This window comes from Hyperolius riggenbachi, chromosome 9 (assembly GCF_040937935.1).
Source record: "Hyperolius riggenbachi isolate aHypRig1 chromosome 9, aHypRig1.pri, whole genome shotgun sequence".
NCBI classification, from domain to species: Eukaryota; Metazoa; Chordata; class Amphibia; order Anura; family Hyperoliidae; genus Hyperolius; species Hyperolius riggenbachi.
Window position 1 is genome coordinate 287,787,778 of NC_090654.1, and position 24,505 is coordinate 287,812,282.

At 45.6% G+C, this 24,505-nt stretch overlaps 1 protein-coding gene across 13 annotated transcripts in view; it reads right to left on the reverse strand.

Moving 5' to 3' along the window:
- Positions 1-24,505, reverse strand: part of SYNE3 (spectrin repeat containing nuclear envelope family member 3) — a 166,204-nt gene that overhangs the window by 138,618 nt on the left and 3,081 nt on the right. Inside the window, exon 1 of one of the 13 annotated variants that reach the window (XM_068254738.1) lies at positions 21,242-21,506. The exons of 11 other annotated variants lie outside the window; for them this stretch is intronic. The gene's annotated coding sequence lies outside the window, so the exon portion shown is untranslated. Of the gene's footprint in view, positions 1-10,239; positions 10,320-21,241; positions 21,507-24,505 lie in introns of those variants that run through there. One more of the 13 variants, XM_068254739.1, reaches the window with a different exon arrangement.

A 24,505-nucleotide genomic window follows, 5' to 3' on the forward strand; every position in this document is an offset into this window, starting at 1 on the left:
CAGGGAAACTCACTGTATGGGGGGAAGATATTCAATCCCTTACTGCTTAAAGGGCATCCGAGGTGAAAATGATACTGATGAGAAAAACAATTGTATCTATCCTCCTTCTCCTAAAAATGACTTTTTAAGATATCCCAGTTTTATATTTAAATCTACTTTTTAAGTTTTTACTGTTTTATTGTCACTGCTCAATGACACCTTCATTAAAGTATGCCAGAGCTCAAATCTATAAAATTATTCACTTTTTTTTTATCGCTTTCCTGCTCCAGAAAGCCATTACTGACTGGAAAGTATTTGACGGCTGTAGTTACTTATCAGTGAGGGTTATGCTATAGTCTGACCCGCTCCCGACTCGGATAGAAACTGTCTCTTACATACCTCCTGTTTAACTCTTTGAGGCAGAGAAAGAAAAAAAGGAACACAGCATAGTTATTAGTGTGCTAGGCACTGTACATACACATGTCTATCTCATCATGTCACATGTCACCTCGGGTATCCTTTAACCACTTCACAACTGAGGTTTTACCCCTTTAGCACCAGAGCAATTTTCACCTTTCAGCGCTCCTTCCATTCATTCGTCTATAACTTTATCATTACTTATCACAATGAAATGAACTATATCTTGTTCTTTTCGCCACCAATTAGGCTTTCTTTAGGTGGGACATTATGCCACGAATTATTTTATTCAAAATGTGTTTTAATGGGAAAATAGGAAAAAATGTATTACTTTTCAGGTTTCGGCCTTTATAGTTTTTAAATAATGCGTTACTGTAATTAAAACCCATGAAATTTATTTGCCCTTTTGTCCCGGTTATAAAACCGTTTAAATTATGTCCCTATCACAATGTTTGGCGCCAATATTTTATTTGGAAATAAAGGTGCATTTTTTTCAGTTTTGCATCCATCCCTAATTACAAGCCCATAGTTTATAAAGTAACAGTGTTATACATACCCTCTTGACATAAATATTTAAAAAGTTCAGTCCCTAATGTAACTATTTATGTATTTTCTTTAACCACTTAAGGACCAGGGGGTTTTCTAATGATCGGTGCTGCGTGGGCTCTACAGCCCGCAGCACCGACCAGGAATGTGGCCGGGCGATCAGACTTCCCCCCTTTTTTCCCCTCTAGGGGGATGTCCTGCTGGGGGGTCTGATCGCCGCCGGCTCTGTTCGTTCGGTCGGGGGGTGGGCTCCTCAAAGCCCCCCTCCGCAGCCACTTCCGCTCACCTCCCTCTTCACCCGTAATGCGCAGGACGGAAGTCCGTCCTGCGCATCCTAGGATAGGCTTTAGCCTATCATATGCCGGCGATCCCCGGCCAATCAGAGGCCGGGGATCGCCGATCTACATCACGGCGCTGCTGCGCAGCAGCGCCGTGTGATGTAAACAGCGGGGATTTCTTCCCCGCGTGTTTACATTTCGCCGGCGAGCCGCGATCGGCGGCTCTCAGGCTGTTCACGGAGACAGCCTCCGTGAACTGGCATGGAAAGGCCGCTTCCATGCTATACCACTAACGACCCGCCGACGCCTATCGGCGTTAGGCGGTCGTTAAGTGGTTAATTGTATTCTTTTCTTTTTAATTACAAAAAATAAATAAATTGGGGAGTGTGGGAGGTAATGAGTTAATTTTTAGTGTATAACTAATATATTTGTATATGAAAAATGCTTTAGGGTGTAGTTTTACTATTTGGCCACAAGATGACCACAGTGAGTTTTTGTTTATGCAACCTGCAAGCGTACAGGAAGTACGCTTGCAGGAAGTTCAGGGAGGCTGGGAAACTTTTTTTTTTCACAATGATCGCGCTGTTTCTCGTAGAAGCAGCGGTTCATTACGGGGGGCTTAGATCAACGAACGGGAAAGGTTTTTCACGTTCATTGATCTCCGTGCGAGCGGGCGGCGGCGTGCACGGGGGCGTGCGGACGAGCGAGCGGGAGCACGGACAGTGGTGGGAGCGGCGTCAGGTGTGAATTTCTCCGTCCCTTGGTGGTAACAGGGTGGAAAAAGGGATGAAGAAATCCGCACCGCTGGGGGTAAAATGGTTAAAGGACACCCGAGGCGAAAATAAACTAATGAAATAAATGATTGTATCTATCTTCCTTCTCCTAAAAATGACTTTTCAAGATATTCCACAGTTTAATTTTACGTTTAAATCTACTTTTTAAGTTTTAACTGTTTTATTGTTTTTGCTCAATGACACATTCATTGAAGAATGCCAGAGCTAAAATCTATGAGCTATTGATCCTTTTTATCTCTTTCCTGCTCTCAGAAACCATTTTCTGCTAGGAAAGTGTTTTATAGTTGGAATTTCTTATCAGTGAGGGTCACACTGTAGTCACTTCCTGTCTGAGTCAGGACTGAGTCAGCCACTTACATACCTGATATTTAACTCTGTATTAGATGTACATTTGTTGCAGCCTGTATTAGATGTACATTTGTAGCAGACTAAAATGCTATAAATTACTTTTTTGCTGTGTTGCTGTCACTTACAGTAGGTAGTAGAAATATGACAGGTCTGACAGGTTTTGGACTAGTCCACATTCCTCATGGGGGATTCTCAGTGCTTTCTTTTTTTTTTCCAAAAGCACTTGCTGGCACCAGTTGCTCAGTCCAACAGCCAAAATAATATGCAAGTGAGTAAGGAGGCTGGCTGGCATCTATGTCAACTTTCTAGGTATCTACCTCATACTTCACTCATCAGAACTGAGGGAGTTACGTAGCAGGACGGAGGGAATACAAGTCTACACAGGTGATTACAAGGGATGGACTTATTCATTATTACAAACACGTGTGGACACTGTGAGAGTTCATTAACTTAATTACAGTGTCAAGAGAGCAACACCTACGCATACATCTTCCTGAGGCTAGAGTCCAGATTCCAAATAGAATTATAATGAGATTTAAAGAAACCTTATGAGATGACGAATTGTATGTCTTGTTCAGATTAAAAACAGAACATTATTAGCACAGATCTGAGTCTCATATTGTTTCCAGTACAGGAAGAGTTAGGAATCTTCAGTTGTTATCTATGCAAAAGAGCTTCTCTTAGGGCTCTTTCACACCAAGACGTTGCGTTAGATGCGTTGTTAAGGTCACATAACGTGCCCCTAACGCAACCCATGTTAAGCCCGCTTCCTCTGGCAATAGGGGAGTAACTGTGAGAAGTCCGTCAGAGCATGAGCGTCTCTCTGAGACTTCTCACACTTACTCCCCTATTGCCTGAGGAAGCGGGTTCAATCCGCGAAACGTGTTGCAACGGAGTGGAGTAACATTACAATAAAATTGTGTTCTATACTGAAATAGACCCATTGTGTCCTCTGTTGGGAGGTAAGCCCACCATTGCCTTACACTTTCAAACTGTCTTTAGTGTATTTTATTCTTTCTGGCGCCTCTGTTTATCCTATATCAATCTAAGTTGCGAGTGTGTATGGGCCTCGAGTACATCAGGCCGTTAATAAGCAGAGGAACAATCACAGGTGTGTTTACAAGTGTTTATTTCAATAATCATTATGTTACGCAGGCTTATGTTACAATAATTATACCTTACTGGCTATAATTTGCATTTACTGCTCTTTCTTGGGCGATTCAGCCACATACGTCTTATTTATAAGGTGATCATTCTCTCTCTTTTTATTATTTATTTGATGTTGCTGATTAATGAAATTCCTTTAAAGAGACTCCGTAACAAAAATTGCATCCTGTTTCTTATCATCCTACAAGTTCCAAAAGCTATTCTAATGTGTTCTGGCTTACTACAGCACTTTCTACTATCACAGTCTCTGTAATAAATCAATGTATCTTTCCCCTGTCAGACTTGTCGGCCTGTGTCTGGAAGGCTGCCAAGTTCTTCAGTGTTGTGGTTCTGTGATGCATCTCCCCCCTCCAGGCCCCTCTTTGCACACTGCCTGTGTGTTATTTAGATTATGGCAGATTCTCTCTTCTCTCTTATCTTTTACAAGCTGGATAAATCCTCCTATGAGCTGGCTGGGCTTTCACATGCTGAGGATTACAGACAAGGGCAAAGCTGTTTGCAAGAAGAAAAGAGCAGCCTGAAACTTCAGTGCATGAGAGCAGAAGGGGGAAAGAAACACACAATGATCTCTTGAGATACAAAAGGAAGGGTGTATACAGCCTGCTTGTGTATGGATGTATTTTCTATGTGTGGACATGCTGTACATCAACCTACTTCCTGTTTTGGTGGCCATTTTGTTTGTTTATAAACAAACTTTTTAAAACTGTTTTTAACCACTTTTAATGCGGCGGGGAGTGGCGAAATTGTGACAGAGGGTAATAGGAGATGTCCCCTAACGCACTGGTATGTTTACTTTTGTGCGATTTTAACAATACAGATTCTCTTTAAGTGTTTCTTTTTAACACCCCAGTACAAGCTTACATTTTTTTAAAGCACTTTGGGGGACATTTATCAAGAGGGTCTGAGACAAAATATTGGTAGGTTTTTAGAAATCCATGCAGAACGGTCTCAGACATCCTAAGAAATCACTAAATCACTTCTTAAACTGTAAGGAATAGGAGGAGTCAGGAAGGTCTCTCAGGCAGTGCAGTGTGTGAGGGAAATTACTGTTGCTGAGGTAACCAACACACCTGTTGTCAGCAGGCTCTGAGTGAGGGAGGAGGAGCCCTGCACAAATCACATCTAGCCTGCACTGCTGCACTATCTGGAGAACTGCTATAAAGTACTTCTTGATCTGCAGCAGTTTAGGGGCGGATTTGCACTTTTCTTAACTGTAGTGCAGCTCTAGAAATTCATGCTAAGACGTAGGATTTGGGAAGTTTCTTACTATCATGCAGAACAGTTCCTCTGCTGGTTAGAACAGTTTTAGAAGAAAAAACTGTTGGTAATGCTTTGATAAATCTGGCCCATTGTGTGGAGTATATCATCATTTGAATTGCACAAAGCTCTGAGCGTTGTACATAAACCATTTTTCCACTATTCACTTTTCCAGAAGGCACAGAGCTGACAATTCCCCCTCCCCCAGGAAGTTGCAAAGGTGCATGGGTGGAGGTGGGCGGGATCAGGGGTGCATAGGAAGAAACTCCCCCTCTGTTCCGGGCTAGGCACATAAGATTTGTGCTATGCAATTTATGCTTCTAATTTTATCACATGCACCAGTCGCTTTTCCCTGACGAAGTCCCACTAAAGGGTGAAACATGTTGGATTTAATATAGGACATATGTGAGTAGCGTTAGGCAGAGGTCACTCTTATTAAAATCGCATGCAAAAATGCACATAAAGTTAGTCTATGGAAAACGCATTGGCATGTTTATGTTTTTATGTGCAGGAAAAAAAGCTCAGAAATTGAATTGTTTGGACTTTCATGTTACCATTACAGACTCTTATGTTACCGTTCACAATACAGTGTGCGCTCCATGCGCGGCATTATAAAACTGCTGCGAAGATCCTGGCGTGCAACGCACGCATTTTTCATGCAAAGGCAATGGCGCTGTAGTGATCCACAAAGTGGGCGCAATCCGATTTTCAGATCAAAATACTTTTAGTGGAAAAGGGTTCGAAAAGAGCCCTTAGAAATGCAGAAAAATTGAAAAATGCACAATTTTAGCTAAAGTCATTTCCGCGTCGAAAATGCCATTTTCGATTTCGAGAAAATACTCACAAAAATAGATTGTATTTTTCGCAATATGGTTAAAGAAAATGATTTTTTTCTTTCCAATGAGAACATTTGCAGAAAACGCAAAAACGTTAATTTTAGGTCGAAAAATTGCAAAACAAATTTGTGAAAAATTACAAAATTATTACAAAATGATTTTCAGTGGAATTTTCACTTGAAAGTCGAATTTACATTATTTGCATGAAAATGAATGAGAAAAGAATATCGGCATTTTTCGCTCATCGCTGCCGCCTTAAAAAAAAAAATTCCCCTGAAATTACAGTTTTAATTCAAATGACCTATTTACAATGCAAATCCCTCCGCCCTCAGCACCTGCGCGCAGCGGCGACGCCCCACGTGGATCCCACACAGGTGACACCAGCACTCCCTCTCCACGCCGCAGCCCTGCCTTCCATATGTCTTTACTGTCAATATCAAAAATGCAAACACAACAGGGTGTGGACAGAAAAAAGCTGAAGAACCAGACTGCTGATATCTGTCAGAGCGGTAATGGTCTCCACGTCTGGCACCAGAGCGGCATTCCGAGAACGTGGAACGCAGGAGAGCGACAAACATGCAGGACGGTAACGCCTGAGGAATGCCGAGAACACAAAGAAGTCGTTACACATTAATAAAAACACCTTTCACGCCAGAGAAATATCTCTGCAATAACCAGTTATGTGGGTGGAAGGCGGGTATAAAATAACCACCAGACTGCTGGCAGCGCTAACAAAAACAGACCAGGAGAAAACTAAATATAGTCGCACAAAACAATTAAACAATCGCAGCCAAGAGGCTTCGCATCAATCAAGGAAGAAATGATAAAACAATTAAACCTGCCCAGCCAAGAGGAACGCCCTCAAACCAGGCAGAGAGCGATTATAGGGAGTTATCGATGGAATTCAGCAGACTAAATACAAACCGGTAAAGCTTTGTACCCACCAGAGGACCACGGAACCAGGCAACTGGTATTGGTTAACAGGAAATAAATATAGCAGCCTCCATATCCCTCTCACTTCAGGTGTCCTTTAAGACCTCAGATATTTACCTCAGTAGAGGAAAGCTGCTGGATAGTCCAGATGATTCCCGAAGGCTTATAGAGCCCACCGCTCCAGTGCTAGGACCCTCTCCATCACCTGGCCGCACTCCCAGCCGTGGACTGGGCATGAATTGAAATGAGCCATTTCTGTCTGAAATCGCGTTTTCGATTTGATTCCTTCAAATCAAGAATTCAAGCGCCCCCCCCCTCTATGCGCCTCTGTCCCCGTCTCTCTTTGTGCCCACCTTTGTCTGTCTCCTCTGTGTCTCTCTCTCTCTGTGCTCCCTCTGGGTTTCTCTCTTGCCCCCTTTATTTCTTTGTGCCCCTCTTGCCCCCTCTGTGCCCGCCCTGTGTCTCTGTGCCCGCCCTGTGTCTCTGTGCCCCCTCTGTGCCCACCCTGTGTCTCTGTGCCCGCCCTGTGTCTCTGTGCCCGCCCTGTGTCTCTGTGCCCCCTCTGTGCCCACCCTGTGTCTCTGTGCCCGCCCTGTGTCTCTGTGCCCACCCTGTGTCTCTGTGCCCACCCTGTGTCTCTGTGCCCCCTCTGTGCCTCTCTCTGTGCCCGCCCTGTGTCTCTTGGTGCCCGCCCTGTGTCTCTCTTGGTGCCCGCCCTGTCTCTCTGTGCCCGCCCTGTGTCTCTTGGTGCCCGCCCTATGTCTCTCTTGGTGCCCGCCCTGTGTCTCTCTGTGCCTGCCCTGTGTCTCTCTTGGTGGCCGCCCTGTGTCTCTCTGTGCCCGCCCTGTGTCTCTCTTGGTGCCCGCCCTGTGTCTCTCTGTGCCCGCCCTGTGTCTCTCTGTGCCTGCCCTGTGTCTCTCTGTGCCCGCCCTGTGTCTCTCTGTGCCCCCTCTGTGCCTCTCTCTGTGCCCGCCCTGTGTCTCTCTGTGCCCGCCCTGTGTCTCTCCTGGTGCCCGCCCTGTGTCTCTTGGTGCCCGCCCTGTGTCTCTGGGTGCCCGCCCTGTGTCTCTGAGTGCCCGCCCTGTGTCTCTGGGTGCCCGCCCTGTGTCTCTCCTGGTGCCCACCCTGTGTCTCTCTGTGCCCGCCCTGTGTCTCTCCTGGTGCCCACCCTGTGTCTCTCTGTGCCCGCCCTGTGTCTCTCTTGGTGCCCGCCCTGTGTCTCTCTTGGTGCCCGCCCTGTGTCTCTCCTGGTGCCCACCCTGTGTCTCTCTGTGCCCACCCTGTGTCTCTCCTGGTGCCCACCCTGTGTCTCTTGGTGCCCGCCCTGTGTCTCTCTGTGCCCGCCCTGTGTCTCTCTTGGTGCCCGCCCTGTGACTCTCTTGGTGCCCGCCCTGTCTCTTGGTGCCCGCCCTGTGTCTCTCTGTGCCCGCCCTGTGTCTCTCTTGGTGGTTGTCCTGTGCCTCTGTGCCCCCTCTGTGCCTCTCTCTGCCCCTTTTGTCTCTCTGTGTCCCCTCTGGGTCTCTCTTTGTGCCCCTTTTGTTTCTCTGTGCCCCCTCCGTCCCCCAAGCTGCAGAAGTGCTTGACATAGCTTCCAGCACAAGTCCAGTGATGCCCGTCTATCCACTTCGCCTCCTGCAGGCTCTAATGCACGGCATACTTCCTGTATGTCACATGACATACAGGAACCAGGAAGTATGACGTGCACAAGAGCCGACAGATGGCGATAGAGGACGGACAGCGTTGGACTTGTGTCGGAAGGTATGTCCAACATTGCCGACGTTTTGGGTCGCATGCACCTGTGGGTCGCATGCGCCGGGACTTGGAGGAAGCTTCTTTAAACTTCCCTCATGCGGAAATGACGCCATCGAGGAAATCACCCGCTTTGACGATTCTGAAATTGTGATCTTGGTGATCGCGATTTGGGTTTAAAGTCGATCAACCTTTCAGGCCTACCGTACTCGTACATGCCCAGTCTAAAGGAGCTCTCCCAAGCCATGCTGGGGCACAGAAAGTTCCTATTCGACTAGGGCTGAGTCTAAACTGGATGTGGCTGGATAGTGTAATGGTTAAGGGCTCTGCCTCTGACACCGGAGACCAGGGTTCGAATCTTGGCTCTGCCTGTTCAGTAAGCCAGCACCTATTCAGCAGGAGACCTTAGGCAAGTCTCCCTAACACTGCTACTGCCTATAGAGCGCTTCCTAGCGGCTGCAGCTCTGGCGCTTTGAGTCCGCCAGGAGAAAAACGCTATATAAGTGTTTGTCTTTGTCTTTAAACGGCATAGCGGGGCCCTGCGCTAAAAATGCTGGAGGGTGAAGGAAGCTTCTGAACCATACAGGGGCCTCCAACTGCTGAGGTATGTATCTGTTTCTTTCCGCTTCAGATCTCTATGCAAGCTGGAGCAATTCACACCTTTAAAGCGGACCTGAACTCTTGCACAGGACAGAAGGAAAACAGAGAAATGCACCCTGTATGTATTTCGAGAATTTAGCCTAGTCTAATTCCCACTCATCTGTGACTAATTACAACTGTAATTTGATGTGCCAGCTGGCTGCCTCGGCATAGCAGCTTATTTGTAACCACAGGATGTTAACCCTATGTCAGCTTCCATGAAAGCACTCACTGACCAATTTTACCACCTCCATGGAAAATTACACGATGATAGGGAATAGACTGTGAGCTCCTCTGAGGACAAGTGAGTGACATGACTATGTACTCTATAAAGTGCTGCAGAAGATGTCAGCGCTATATAAATACATAATAATAATATGGTAGGACATTAGACTATGACTATGGTAGGATTACATTGTGAGCTCCTCTGAGGACAGTCAGTGACATGACTATGTACTCTGTAATGTGCTGCAGAAGATGTCAGTGCTATATAAATACATAATAATATGGTAGGACATTAGGCTATGACTATGGTAGGATTAGAGTGTGAGCTCCTCTGAGGACAGTCAGTGACATGACTATGTACTCTGTAAAGTGCTGCAGAAGATGTCAGCGCTATATAAATACATAATAATAATATGGGAGGACATTAGACTATGACTATGGTAGGATTAGACTGTGAGCTCCTCTGAGGACAGAGTGACATGACTATGTACTCTGTAATGTGCTGCAGAAGATGTCAGTGCTATATAAATACATAGTATTCATCTAGGCATTAAATTGTGAGCTACTATGATGGACAGTTAGTGACATGAATTGTTCAGTGTACTCGGTAAAGTACTGTTGAAAATATCTAAGCTATATAATAAAACAACTGTATATTCATTATATATAAATGTATAAAAGAATTTAAACTAGGTTAGTAAACTGCCCCCCCCCCCCCCCCTCCTGTGGCTGTGCATGCTGAATGTAGGCATGGAAATAAATAGCTGGAATAAATATCAGCTCATGCGATCCAGCCCCTCAGGGGTTAACCTGCGCTGCACAGCTTTCGCTTTCGCATTAATTTGCCACCTCAGCATGAAGAGGGGGATATAATTATGCGTTCGCCTCGCTGTCTGGGTCGCTGAGACGATTCGCCGTCATATCATTGGATTGTTTAGACAATGGGCTCTTCCCGTAGACAGATGTCTGGTGACAGGAGGTGACAGGTGCTCGCTGTACAGTGAATAATGCATGCACCTGTAATCAGGGCTGACACAACACAGCGTGTGACAGCATGCGACGCCGCCTTACCTCACAACACAATGCAATCCGCCTCGCAGAAGCGCCTCATATCAGTGGAAGAGCAGGATTCTGATAAAGGCAGCTCTGGGTATAATTCTGGAGTTATCAATCGGGGGGGGGGGGGGGGGGGGGGGGCTACGAGGGGGCGTAACAAAGAGGGAGGCACCAGCCCATTGTGCCCAAGTCAGCAAGCAGAAGATGGGGAGAGAACAAAGAACTTTGAGTTCAAAGGCACACACCTCCTCTTAGATTATGGAATAGGCACTGTACAGTTAGGGTGGCCATACACTATAGCTCCCAACTGTCCCTCTTTGGGAGCCCTGTCCCTCTGTCCCTCCTCATTTGTCCCTCTTTCAGGACTTTGTCCCTTTTTCTATGTAAATATATATATTTCTCTACTAAAAATGTGTTTGACTGACTCTAAACTTTATTCCCATCCTATAAATTGATATATTACTAATTGTAAAATGTTACTATGAAGGAGAATGAACCAGGATAGAAAGGACCAGTGTGGTTTGAATTATAAAACAACAGATTGTTCTTATGAAATCTTGATGGTATGCGTGACTAGGGTTGTGATCAGGGGTGTGGCAGGGGCGTGGCTTAAGTGTCCCTCTTTCTCATCTAAAAAAATTGGGAGGTATGCTATACATCTAGAGATGATGGGCAGATTCGACTAAAAGACAAATCTCTCTCTGATCGAATCTGATTAGAGAGAGATCTGTCGGCTTCCCGTACACCACAGGCTGATTCCCGATCCAAAAAGATAAGAAAAAGGAGTGGAAGATAAGAGAATTGACTGTAGAATCGAGCGGCGAAACGATTGAATGGGAGAATTGAGCAGCAAAAACTTGCCGTGTATTCCCAGCATTACACTATCGAATAGGCGCTGTACACTTATAGACTGCCACCTGATATAGCAAAACGACTCATTTCTCTCCTGGCCGAATTGATTCCTACCTCACGCAGGATGGTTGTGTTTGGGTGTTAATGTCAGACTATGAACCGGACAACTTAAAGAGGAACTCCAGTGAAAATAATGGAATAAAAAAAGTGTTTCATTTTTACAATAATTATGTATAAATGATTTAGTCAGTGTTTGCCCGATGTAAAATCTTTCCGCTCCCTGATTTACATTCTGACATTTATCACATAGTGACATTTTTACTGCTGGCAGGTGATGTCAGTGGAAGAAGATGCTGCTTATGAATAAAGATTCTGATTCTGCTTGCTTTTTTGGCAGTTGGAAACAGCTGTACACAGCTATTATTTCCCACAATGCAACAAGGCTCCCACAGTGTGATGTCAGAACCATGGTCCTGACATCACACTGTGGGAGATGTTTCACCACAATATCAGCCATACAGCGCCCCCTGGTGATCCGTTTGAGAAAAGGAATAGATTTCTCATGGGGAAGGGGGGAATCAGCTACTGACTGGGATGAAGTTCAATTCTTGGTTACAGTTTCAACAGATATTGACAAACAAACAAAAACAAAAAACAGCAACCCTTTTTTAGCAAGAAGCAATCCCTTGTGACTATAACAAGCAGAACCTTGTTGATATACCCAGCATAGCAGGGACCTATGTACAGATATGTAGCAGGTGGCGTTGTGCCTGCGGGGCCGCGAGAGATCTGACCACCTCTGCGTCACACGACCGGACATAAATCTGTCAGAGCCGTCACCGTGAGCTGAAATGTACAAGCAGGCTGTCACTCAGAGTGTCAGTCAGGAATCCTCCTCTGGGGTCACACAGACCTGACTGGGCTCTGCTGCCTCCTGAGGATACATCAGGTCCCTGGGGAAGGAGGCTGGCTATACTCGGGGTGATGGCGGCCTAATAATGATGATGATTCCGCCAATCAGGGCTGGTTAAAGGATACCCGAGGTGACATGTGACATGATGAGATAGACATGTGTATGTACAGTGCCTAGCACACAAATAACTAGGCTGTGTTCCTTTTTTCCTTTCTCTGCCTGAAAGAGTTAAATATCAGGTATGTAAGTGGCTGACTCAGTCCTGACTCAGACAGGAAGTGACTACAGTGTGACCCTCACTGATAAGAAATTCCCCGTTTTATCTCTTTCTTGCTCTCAGAAGCTATTTTCTGCTAGGAAAGTGTTTTATAGTTGGAATTTCTTATCAGTGAGGGTGCCTTCCTTGTACCTTTTGTATCTTTGTTTCCTGCTGTGTCCGCCACTGTCCCCCTGTGTCATTGTCCTCTGTCCCCGTGTCCCTTCTGTGTACATGCAGCCAGTATGGCGCGCGCCACTTTGGAAGCCATGTGCCAATCAGGTGAGGGCTGCAGCCCCAAACCTGCAGATCCCGCCCACCCACCGCTCCCTTACTTGATTTCTTCATCAGCGCCACGGAATATGTTGCCGCTTTATAAATCAGTAATAATAATAATGTGTCGCTAGCTTCTAGGCTAGTAATGTCTGCACAGAATTTGGAACCAAAATGTTCTCCAGAAAGAGACAAAGCCTCCGAATTGCTAAAAATGGCGTATTTGTGCGCTCAGAATAAAGGTGAATGGCTCGCAATAATGTTTTGCTGTTACTTCTAGCAATTTATAGACCTAATCTGTAGGAGTAGATTATTTCTCCACATAAAAAATGGATTTACCCTTTAAAAGGCATCACTGAGAATACTTTCAAATTGTTTTTAACTTTAAAGCGGACCTGAACTCAGAACTTCCTCTCTGCTCTAAAAAGATAAGCAACAGCATAATAACATTTAAAGAAAAAACATTTCTTTGTTACAGCTGATACAAATCCTGCAATAAATCTGCAGTGTGTCTACTTCCTGCTTTCATGGAAGTTGGCATATTGTTAACATCCTGTGTTTACAAATTAGCTGAGGTTCCTGAGTTGACACAGCTGCGAGATCAACACTTACACTTGTGATTAGTCACAGATGAGGGGGGATTAGACAGGCTAAACTCTCTAAATACATACAGGGTGCATTTCTCTATGCTTTCCTTCTGTCTTGTACAAGAGTTCAAGTTCACTTTAAACCTCTAAAATACATTCTTATAAATCTGGATCATACTAACTAGTCGCAGGAGATCCTGATTTCCCCCCCCCCCCCCCCCCCCCGCCAAGCTTGTCAGTTGGTTGAGCCCGGAGCGTCAGACTCTGACGGGAATCAATGAGTCTTTGTTGGATGGAATAATTAGCCTATTTAGTGGTTCAGTCGCAATTCATTTACACAGATGACAATGGGCGGCCCTGTATGGCTTTAATGAGGAAACTAAATGGGAAAAATTTCACAGGAAAGCAAAATTGTACAGCTTGTAAGGCCAATAAAGCGTCTCTGTGCAGCTGTCCCCCCAATGTCACCGCCCCCAATGTCACCGTTCCAAAACCATCAGTGTGAGCGGCCTCAACCAACGCTGCACTCACTATACACATACAGTAAAAGTCACGCTGATCCTACAGGAGGAGAAAGTTTTGCAGCTAAACATCTTGTTTTTCAAACTTTCTGTCACATGACCCACAAGCCCTGAAGATTTTTAGCTGCTTGAATTGTCTGGTCTCTGGAATGCTGAAAATGCTCTCGGAATGCCAGTGAAAGGAAGGAGTCTGCGCTTGGGCCTGGTGCACACCAAAACCCGCTAGCAGATCCGCAAAATGCTAGCAGATTTTGAAACGCTTTTTCTGTAGCGTTTCAGCTAGCGTTTTGCGGTTTTGTGTAGCGGTTTTGGTGTAGTAGATTTCATATATTGTTACAGTAAAGCTGTTACTGAACAGCTTCTGTAACAAAAACGCCGGCAAAACCGCTCTGAACAGGCGTTTCTCAGAGCGGTTTGCGTTTTTCCTATACTTAACATTGAGGCAGAAACGCATCCGTAATCCAAAAAATGCCTCACCCCGGGAGTATGCGTTTCTGCAAAACGCCTCCCGCTCTGGTGTGCACCAGCCCATTGAGATACATTGACCAAGCGGATCCGCACCCGCAAGCGGCTGCAGAAATGCTGAAAAAGCTGCTCGGTGTGCACCAGCCCTTCCAGGCGATTGGATGGAGAGCCCATTCATTTCAGTGAAAGCATCTGACTTCACAAACTACCCACAAAATATTCCAATCGCAATCTCAGATCTGCACACGATCTTCTGTTGTCCTCCTCTAGAATTACCTCCTCACATTCACGTTTACAAGATTTTGCACGCGCTTCACCCCTCCTCTGGAATGCCCTCCCACAACACATCCGTCACTCGCCAATCTTCGTTATCTTTAAACGCTCTCTAAAAACTAATTTGTTCCGACAAACATACGCGCTACCCTAGGCCACTTCTCTTTGTCCTAAGACCAAATTGCACTAATACTAGGTATCCTAAAACACACTGCCTCTATATATTGGTTGCATACTATCCCTCCTCTTGTTTCCCCCCCATTCCCTTTAGATTGTAAGCTCACAAGGGCAGAGCTCTCTCCCCTTTTGTGTCTTGAAAATCATTATACATTTTATTTATCATGTTACATTTATCACTGTCATTACCAATTCTGTATTTTGTATCATTTGTTTTATTTTGTCACTAATTATGTATCTTGTATCTTGGTGTACACCATTGTCTGTATTATTATGTACCCCATGTTTGTTTCTTACTTTGTACAGCGCCACGGAATATGTTGGCGCTTTATAAATCAATAATAATAATTCCAAATGTGTAATCTAAAAATCACCGAGCTTGGACACCGATCGGACCGTCAGCATTCTCCGCAGTGCTCTGAAACGGCACAAACTCCTCCGTACGCACGCTGGATTAAAGTCGGCGCACAAAAGCAAGAGCGGCGTGGCTGAAACGCATTACTGGCAAAAAGAAACAACAAATAGATTAAATGGCGTTATTCATACACAACGATATTTCAATCGATTATGTCATTTACGGTAAATGCTGCATGCGCAAGAAGAAGTGACATTCCATTCGACATGTGCGCATGCTCTGGAACAATGCTGTTTGAACGTCATTGTACACACCGGCTGACTGCCCGATATCTGCATTTGGTGCATTTGTGCTTATTAACAGAAACACACACACAAAAAAATAATAATAATCACATACAACGCTTTGTCAGGCTTCTTTTACACTGCAAATCACGATTCCGATTCGGATTTGCTTTTCCGTTTCCGATTTTCACTGGATGCTAGCAAGAGAAAAACGCAGAAAAATGCAGCATGCAGGACTTTTTTTTTTTAATCACATCAAAAATCGGGATCGGAACCGCATGTAAAATCGCATCAAAATCGGAATCAGAAAAGCGTGTATAGCGTGCAGCTTTTCAGTCTGATTTTCCCAAAATAGCAAATCAATGATTTTCCCGACACAGAAAGCAACTGAATAAAAAATAAAACAGAAGCATGTTCAAAGAAATCAAAAAAGTGTATACGAAATCTCCTGAAATCATGGCTCTTGCCTTGCAGCGCTGGGTCCCCGGTTCAAATCCCAGCCACGGCACTATCTGCAAAGAGTTTGTATGTTCTCTTTGTGTCTGTGTGGGTTTCCTCCCACATCCCAAAAACATACAGATAGGTGAATTGGCTTCCCCCTAAATTGGCCGTAAACTGCGATGCATACACCACACGATACATACATAGACCGATGACTATGGTAGGGATTAAATTGTGAGCCCCTCTGAGGGACAGCTAGTGACAAGACAATATATTCTGTACAGCGCTGCGTAATATGTCAGCGCTATATGAAGCGCTCATATCACATGATCATGTATTTTGTACTATTTGCCTTGTATAACTTTGTTGTATGTTGTATAGCCTTGTTACGTCTGTCATCCTTGTATCATTGTATATATTTATTGTCCAGTGCTGCGTAATATGTCGGCGCTTTATAAATACAATAAATAAATAATAATAAATACTAAATAATAACATCACCAGAAGCTGCTTGCGCTTGGTGTAAAAGACCGGGGGGTGGGGGTCGGGATGGGGGGGAAGGAATCAGACCAATAAATTATTTTATTGGACTTTAAAAAAGTGATTTAGTATCTCTGCAAAGATAAAAAACAGCTTCTACCACTGAGGCCATATTCACAGTGGGACGTTCTGTTGTAATGCGACGTTAAAGTCGCAACACAGCACTACAAACGCAACGCAAAGAAAAGGTGGTAACGCACATTAACGCTGCATTACCGTGGCATACAGTAGGTACAGTGGAGCAGACAAGCAATGAAAAGTATGCCTCTCTGTATCTCTTTAACATCTGCGTTCCGAGATAGCGCACTGCTTCATAACACGCTGCGTAATATGCTGGCGCTTTATAAATACAATAAATAAATAACGCAACATTTACAACGCAATGTTAACGTCGCATAGTGAATGTTGCATACGCTTAACATTACAGTACGTTATCCTGCGTTATAATGACTTTATATCGCAAGACAATAACGTCCCACTGAGAATGCGATCTGAATGTAAACTCGGAATGCAGCTACAAATCAAATTTTTGCCTCCAGACACAGAGGTGACCAGTTCTGTGACTTTATCCATCTCATGGACTCCTATCCACTCACTAAGGCTTCTGCCTGCTTCTGGAAATCTACAACAGCAGCTCCAACTGGCAGAACCCTCAGGAATGCGGAGCAGCTTGCCTGGGACATGGCAGCCTTGCTCAGCTGAGGGTGGGGGCTGCAGACAGCTGAATTCCTCCGCACAGCCGCAGACCCCAAGACTATGTCCAAAGGCCAAGCTGGATGGAGGAACAACTGCCAGCTACCGACTGCCTCACTCCACACAGTGCTGCTGTGCAACTGTCACTGTGTAACTGTGACAACAGGTCCAGCAGACAACAAGACTTTATCTAAAGGCCCCACTGGATGGAGAAACAACTGCCAGCTACCGATTGCCCCACTCCACACAGTGCTGCTGTGCAACTGTCACTGTGTAACTGTGACAACAGGCCCAGCAGACAACAAGACTTTATCTAAAGGCCCCACTGGATGGAGGAACAACTGCCAGCTACTGACTGCCCCACTCCACACAGTGCTGCTGTGCAACTGTCACTGTGACACTGCAGACAAGACTTTATCCTACTGCCAGTTACTGACTGCCCCTCACTACAGAGTGCTGCTGCGTAACTGTCACTGTGTAACTGTGGCAACAGGCCCAGCAGACCCCAAGACTTTATCCTACTGCCAGTTACTGACTGCTCCACACTACATAGTGCTGCTGTGTAACTGACACTGCGTAACTGTGACAACAGGCCCAGCAGACAACAAGACTTTAACCTACTGCCAGTTACTCACTGCCCCTCACTACATAATACTGCTGTAACTGTGACAACAGGTCCAGCAAGGACACGCCCACAGAGCCACGCTACACATCAAATATTTAAATGGCTGCAATTAAATATTAATTAAATGAAGAGAGAAGGGCAGCAACTGGCTGAACTGGCCACAGAGGAGCAACGTCTGAATAAACACAGAAAATTCTGCTGTCCTGTTCAGCAGGTGTGTAATAGACCATAGTGTTATTTGCGCATATATGGCACTGAGGCAGTCAGGTGGGCGCGCAATAGTGGCCAATCGGCTACAGTGTAACTACGTTATATAATCACAACACTGTCAGGAAACAGCCACCCCTCTAATCCAGGTTCACATACAGTGCAATGCAAAAGCACACAAATACAAAATGAGGGTTTCAAAGCCTAGTGGTATCAGTTAAGTGTAAAACATAACTTAATTACAATATCAATCAGTGGTCATATATGACAAAGCATAAAATAAGTCCTTAAAGGACATCCGAGGTGAAAATAAACTCATGAGATAAACAATTGTATCTCCTTCTGCTAAAAATAACTTTTTTAGATATCCCATGGTTTTATTTTAGATTTAAATATGGTTTTTAGGTTTTTACTGTTTCATTGTCTTTGCTCAATGACACCTTCACTGAAGTATGCCAGAGCTCAAATCTATGAATTATTGATCCTTTTTATCTCTCTCCTGCTCTCAGAAGCCTTTTTCTGCCAGGAAAGTGTGTTATGGTTGTAATTTCTTATCAGTGAGGGTCACACTGTAGTCACTTCCTGTCTGAGTCAGGACTGAGTCAGCCACTTACATGCCTGATATTTAACTCTTTCAGGCAGAGAAAGAAAAAAAGGAACACAGCCTAGTTATTTGTGTGCTTGGCACTGTACATACACATGTCTATCTCATGTCACATGTCACCTCGGTGTCCTTTAATAAACACTTGTCAGATATTAGTGACAAGTGCAGGACATTGAGGGAGCTGACAGACTGCAGGGGGCAGGAAGAAGCCCCCCCCCCCCCCAGGTAAAAATCCTTGTTGCCCCTGTCTAAGGTTTACTTTCACGTAACCCAGAGCTCAAAGCATAGTAAGATTTGTTACTTACCCGGGACTTCCTCCTGCCCTTTAAACACGGCTGAGTCCCTCGCCGTCCTCCCGCAGTCTGCCGTTCAGCCGTGATCAGCCTCAGTAACTGGCTCAGTCGCGTCAGTCAGGGAGAGTTCTGTGCAGTACTACTGTGCAGGTGCAGAATGCTCCCAGTCACGGGAGCAAGATGGAGGAGCGCACTAGGCATGTGACGACTGGCCGCAGTGACGGACCCGTAACCAAAGATATAGAAGTCTGAGGACGGCGGCGTGGGAGCAATGAGGTCGGAGGGGGCTGGAGGAAGCCCCAGGTATGTATATTTTTTTTTATTACTCAGCTCTGGTACACTTTAAGTGCTTCAGAAAACAAGACTGTATTGGTCCCAGTGGGTCAGAATAGCTCAGAGAAGCTCTTTTGCATTGATAACAAGTGGAGTTTCTTAACTCTTCCTGTACTGGAAAACAATATGAGACTCTTTTCTTTGCAACTAATGTTCTATTTCTTAGCTGTACTGTACATACAATTTATTATATCATAAGTTTATTTTCACTTCAGGTTTGCTATAAAGTGGATCTGAGGTCACGGAAATAAACCAGGACAGCTTTCGCTACACACAGGAAGATCCGGTATCCTGTTATGACACGTACTTGTTTTAATTAGATCCTGCAATTAACACAAAGGAACCGGATCTGGGGTACGGCGAGGATACGGAGTTCTCTAAATCACTCGTGAGGTGTATAAAAACAATCCTTAAGGCCCCCTTTACACCTAAAATCGCAAAACCCTAGTGATTACAGCTAGCGTTTTGCGGGAGTGATTTTGCCGCGATTAACGTGGAAAAAAAATCACTGGACACTGTAGCGTTTTGGGAGCGATCGTGATTAGCGGTTCTATACATGCTAATTGCCATCGCTCAAGAATCGCCGCCAAAATGCTGCAGGTAACGCGTTTTCAATGATAGTGACAGTGAGAACACTGCTATAGGATAAGGTGTACTAAGCGGTTTTAAAAACTGCTAGCGGTTTGCGGTGAGCAGGAATCGCGCAATTCCCGCTCAGATGTGAACAAGGCCTAAAGGACCACTATTGCAGAAAATTGTAAAATGTAAAAGGTTAGCATATGTATACTATAAAATGTACATTTGCCCCAGAGTAAAATGAGCTATAAATTATTTCTTTCCTATGTTGCTGTCGCTTACAGTAGGTAGTAGAAATCTGACAGAAGCGACAGGTTTTGGACTAGTCCATCTCTTCATGGGGGGATTCTCATGGTTTTCTTTGTATTCAAAAGCATTTATTGTGCAGTAGTTGCTTAGTCTAGTTGTCAAAAGAGTGTGAAAGTGGGTAGGGAGGCCGGCTGACATCTTTGTATAAATCATTTCCACTGAGTGATTTTGTAATTAATGAAGGAAATACTAAGAATCTCCCAAGAGAAAATGGACTAGTCCCAAACCTGTCAGTTTTTGTCAGACTTTTACTACCTACCGTAAGTGACAGCAACATAGCAGAAAAATAATGTATAGCTCATTTCACTCTGGGAGAAATGTGCTTCTGATATGCATGCATACAAATATATTTTACATTTTTCACGACAGCGGTCTTTTAACTGAACACAAAATAACATCCTAAAAACTATTCCTAGAGTACGATATGATTAATGGGCGTGTCCTGATACAAACGTACAGTACATACGATGTATTAAAATGAGCTGCCAATTTAAGAATGATTTACTGATATGTTTGTTAATAAAAAGTAATTAATGCGAAAGGAAAAAAGGTATTCAAAAAAGCATGTCCACCGAGTACATCAATTACATTACTAAATCAGAACTACCTTGGCGGTATATCGGATGGATCTACCTCTTCAAAAAACCGGGGGGCTTAGCAATCCATTCTAGAAATGTATACAAGAAAACACAGGCCATGGCGGAGAGGAGCAAGTAATTTGGGTGCAATTCACGGGCCAGAAATTGGGCGCGTCCAAAGGCACCAATGTTTACACTAAAATTAATTTGTGCGCAAGAGACACTGGTGTTGGGTAGCGGCTGAGACAATGGGTGGAGTTTGGCTATTCAGTAGTGGTTAAAACAGCGAAAATAGCAATACAAACTATGTGTAAAGTGTAGTGCCGGACTGCCTGGCAGAGGGGAAGACTGCTGCTGTTTGGAGGGCTGTTAGCTTCCTCCAGAGAGGTCTCAGACACGCCCCTTGCAGATAGGTAGATCTCAGCAGCAGAGTGTGATGATGTCCCCACAGAACCCCTCCCCCTGGCCCGCTGGGTAACCTTTCTCAAACCTGGAACCCACTAGAAAGCACAAAGTGCTATGGCAATCGCAAGCAATTTGTGATAGTGTTTTGCAAGCAATTTTGGGAACAATTTCCCTGCTCCTATACAATTCATTAGAACTGAAACGCTCCCAGAATGCTGTATGTCCTGCAATTGTGATTTCCTTAATCCCAATCACTCTAGTGGAATCTGTCCCATCCATTTACATTGACAGAGTGTTTAGGGAAATCACTGGCGATTTAAAACATTCCCTAAACACTCAAAAAAACGCTCTAGTGGGCTCCAGGCTATAAAGCATTACAGGAGGCCTATTTTTCAGACAGTGGAAATTTTTCAGCATTATGTACAAGAATTCACAAAGAACATTCTTCTTTTTTTACCTGGGATTTTGTCGTTCAGCTTATCGCTGGGAAAATACCACGAAGCGGTGTGCAGACAGGAAGTCTGCTGGGGTATGAAGCCGCGACTTCAGCGCTGACAGATAAACAACACAACCACCATCGACGCCGGATCGTCACCTGTGGTTAATATATTATAATCCTTTTTTATAAGCAAAGCAATAGCAGAGCGATGTGACTGTCACATCATTGCAAAGGGGCCTGCTTCATCCTGTGGGCCCTGCTATAACGCTTCTGCAGCAGAACTTCCTGCCGTTACGACGCTGAAATTACTTTATCTGCAGAGAAAATGAAAGTGACTCGCCGACACTCGCAGTACGCGCAGTGACACAACGCTGCGACCTTCCTGATAAGTACAGCTCACACGTGCCATGCTCTAATACCGCTAGAGATATCAGACATAGGATGGCGTAACGGCTAATCCTCAGCCAGCCCAGAGGAAGGATTAAAGGGAACCTGATGTAAGAGGGATACGGAGGCTGCCATGTTTATTTCCTGTTAAATAATACCAGTTGCCTGGCTGTCCTGCTGATCTATTTGACCAAATGACTGTCTGCGCTCAAATTTCTAGAGCCCTTTTTGCCAGTCTCACCTCCAGGTATTTACTTTCCTACCACATCAAAAAAACATACAGATAGGTTTATGATCCCCCCAAGAAATTGGCCTTAAAGGGTACCTAAAATGAAAGGAATGTGGTCAGTTTAAAGGCCACATTACACCTGTAGAATGAGTGATATGGAGGCTGCCATATTTTTATTTCCTGTTAAAGCGGAACTCTAGATAGGTTTAAAACAAACTGTTTCACTTACCTGGGGCTTCTGCAAGCCCCCAGCAGCCGTCCTGTCCCGCGCCGGTCCTGCGCGATCCTCCTTTCTCTTGTAAGTTGAGGCCAGCACAGCCCTGCCAAGCTCCCACTTTCAAGCGTTCCCGTCTGCAATTGCGCTATTGCGCACTGGAACGCGAAGAAAGGAAACGCGTGGCCAGAGCCGTGCAGGCGCAGTGGCCCAGTGGCGAAACCTAAAGCAGCTGGCGGTGGGAAAAACGATGGCTCGTGGAGGACCGGCGTGGGACAGGATGGCTGCTGGGGGCTTGCAGCAAAAGTCCCAGGTAAGTGAAACAGTGTGTTTTATACGTATCTACAGTTCCGCTTTAAACAATACCAGTTGCCTGGCAGCCCTGCTGATCTATTTGGCTGCGGTAGTCTCTGAATCACACCAGAAACAAGCATGCAGCTAATCTTGTCAGATCTGACAATAATGTCAGAAACGCCTACTCTGCTGCATGCTTATTCAGGGGCTATGGCTAAAAGTATTAGAGGCGGAGGATCAGCAGGGCAGCCAGGCAATCTGCATTGTTTAACCACTTCAGGACCATAGGCTTATGGCCCGTACTCACGGGCTGCAGAAGTGGCCTGTCGCCAGCACACGTGAGCGTGCTAGCGACAGGCCGGCGACAGCTTCTCTCCAGGTCCCTCCGCGTACACACGCGGAAGAGGGACCAGCGGCGAGACGGAAGCTGTCGCCGACGTTCCTCCTCCCCCCGCCGGAAGCTCCATTTACCTCTATGGAGGTTGCTGTCGCTAGTCCGCGTACTCACGCGGACTAGCGACAGTTGCGGCGGAGGTGCGGCGGCGACTGTTGCCATGCGATTGAAACTTTGAATCGCATGGCGGCAAGAGCGACGGGCGACAGTTCGGGGTGCGTGCGCGTGCGGCGACCCATACTCACGGGCGACCTGTCGCCGCAACACGCGCGCGCCGCGTGTTGCGGCGACAAATGTCACTCGTGAGTATGGGCCATAACACCCAGAGCTTTCTGTTGGTGGGCTCTGATCGCTGCTGGCATCTTTGTTTATTTTTTTGTTTATTTTTTTTTTATTTATTAAATTTTACTATTTTTTTTTTTTAGTTATATTTTAACCCCTCTCTACCCCCGACAGCCAATGACAGCGATCAGCTCTCATAGGCATCAGCCTAAGAGAGGGGATCTCTCTCTGATCCTCTCTAGGGGACAACCGAGTGACACGGCTGTCCCCAGTACAGCGCTGCTGTAGATCGCAGCGCAGTACAGTGTAAATAGACCGCGGTCTCCTAGCGGTGATCGCTGCTGGTAAACGGATGACGCTCACTCAAGCGCAGATGCTTGCGCATCGCCGCGCACAATCTCCTGTAAAACCCCACCCCCAGGACTTGACGCCTTTTGGCGTTAGGCAGTCCTGGGGCTGTCACCCTCCTGACGCTAATCGGCGTTAGGCGGTCGGGAGGGGGTTAAAGTCATATGTACAGGGAACGTTCTGGATCCTATAAAGCCTTCCCTGTCCTCTCTTGCTCCCCTCGTTCCAGCGATGTCACCCCGTTGTGTGTATTTGACCAATTGCTCTGCTAGGAAAATTCCGCATATATAATCAGTCTAAGCTGTGACATCACTGGCAGGGCGGGGCCACATTCAATATACAGCAATATAAAGTTATAGGAAGGGTTTCTGACGCTGAAACTAATTCTGGACAACACATCTAAATGCCCATAGCTATGCAAGGCACGGCTACAAGGGTTCAGATGCGTAATCGGCGTGCGCAAGTGCCGGCGGCGTCCATCTCGGACCTATGGCCACGTTTACAGTGATGCGGTGTAACGGCAGCTTTGTAACGCACCTGCCGCAATGCAAGCCATCACTTGCGACTATGCGAAGGTCACAGTGCGGCGGGTGCATTGCGGTATGGTAACACACTAGCAGTACGTTAGGTGCTATGGTATGCTATCAATGCATTACCGGTAAAACCAGTAGAGGTGAAGCATACTTTGCACTGAATGTATGCTTCACTGTACCCAACACGAGCATAACGTGCGGTGCCGCTGTCGCGATCCTGCTGTCCTAGGGAATGCAATGCAACAGCCACTGTGAACATGGCCTGACAGTCTCAGAATCACCAAGCAGTCCCAAATATCACCCAAAAGTCACTCCCAGTACTTGTAGCCATGCAGCAGACATAACAACAGTGAGTAAGTAACCATAGCTGTGGTAGCACCGCCGGGCAGTCACGCTGCGCTGTATTTAGTTACACTGCCCCCCCCCCCCCCCCCCCCACAGTCCAGGACAAGTAATTATATCTTCTTCTTCGTAAACAAAGTAGTGACTGTCAGTCTATCTCTCCAGCTACAACTGTCAGTAACAGGCAAGGGGCTCAGTTCATAAATTATAGGAGATACTTTGTGAGAAACGAACGCTTTCCACCCCGGAGCAATTGGCG